The sequence below is a fragment of the Anarrhichthys ocellatus genome, unplaced genomic scaffold (assembly GCF_004355925.1).
Source record: "Anarrhichthys ocellatus isolate YVR2014 unplaced genomic scaffold, GSC_Weel_1.0 scaffold10, whole genome shotgun sequence".
In the NCBI taxonomy this organism is placed as follows: Eukaryota; Metazoa; Chordata; class Actinopteri; order Perciformes; family Anarhichadidae; genus Anarrhichthys; species Anarrhichthys ocellatus.
The window spans coordinates 9,416,691-9,418,049 of NW_022280040.1; the positions used below are offsets into that span (position 1 = coordinate 9,416,691).

At 43.0% G+C, this 1,359-nt stretch overlaps 1 pseudogene; it reads right to left on the reverse strand.

The window, feature by feature from the left end:
* Positions 1–597: 597 nt before the first annotated feature.
* LOC116385110 (integrin beta-1-like) overlaps positions 598–1,359 on the reverse strand; it is a 10,238-nt pseudogene continuing 9,476 nt past the window's right edge.

The following is a 1,359-nucleotide window of genomic DNA, read 5'->3' on the forward strand; positions in this document are numbered from 1 at the left end:
CACACACACACACACACACACACACACACACACACACACACACACACTCACACTCCGCCAAACAAGTTGGACCAACTGCTGACAACAGTTCAGATGAAAGATGTCGTTCCATTGTGCTTCACAACAGGGATCCTGATTGAAAAGTAGATCTGTCTCCATAGCTGCTATTACTGCTCTTCATATGGGCTTTTACCGCTCTTGTGGATGGGGTTGTTCCTTTGGCAACAGAGTGGAAACAACATGGTTATTGTTAGCCATATGTTCTGTGTCTTATTGATATGATAAATTGAAGGTCTTAGTGATCAAACGTGATTATCAGGCATTGTTATGACATGTGCACATACAATGCTGCATGTTAATTTTCTAAAGAATATGTATATGTTGCCGTTTTCTAAAAATATATCTCATGCCTTTTCCATAGCCATCATTGTACTTTCCTGTCCCTATGTATCACGTTTACCGCCATGCTTTTGTTCTGCCGTGTTAGTTGTCACTATGTCCCTGCAGCAATGTCACCGAGACAAATTCCTGCATTTATTGTACATCCTCTGATCGACAGGCACTGACAGAAGGGTCTGTTTGGGCAGGGCTCTCACCCTACTCCAGCTCTCTCTGGAAGCGGGTAAAAAACTTTCTCTCAGGGCATGGATGCTGGTGAGTATAGTTTCCATAGCAGCAACAAAGCCACACCCAGCACCACAACAGAGGCAGATAGCACTGCAGTGATCGAGATCACGTTCGGGGCCCGATGGGCATTCTTGAGAGGCAGGGGACGCCGTGGCACTTTATCAGAAAACAGATTGTTGATATCTATTGCAAAAATGTCTTTCAGATGAAATTGCTATGCTTGTTTGATATCATGGTGGCGAGTGCCAGCAGCATTAAGCGACTATTTGGATACTGGATTAAAATATACAGACCAGTTGCACTTCACATGATACACTAATGACTATCAGTCATAAAACTGCGGTCAAACTATCAAATAATGGGCACTGAGTAGTTTGCACTTTTATTACATTTCTCAGTTTGTGTGGGTGCAGAATGAACCATACCTGAGAGAATAAGAAAAAAAAGGTAGATTTAAAGGAGCAATACACGAGCATGCATATGGCAGCAAACAACTAAATGCTATGTAAAGATGGAGTGGAATAATATCTACCTGAGCAGAGAATGAAGTCCCTCTTCCTCTGTGTGTGTTGTTATCCGAGCTTCTCCTTTCTTTGTTGATTTGGCCGTGCTGGCCGTGCGTGCTTTTAAAGCATGTTAATGCGTCAGGATGTGAAAGTTAGCGCATCGGGATGTGAAAGTTAATGCATCGGGATGTGAAAGTTAACGCATCGGGATGTGAAAGTTAACGCA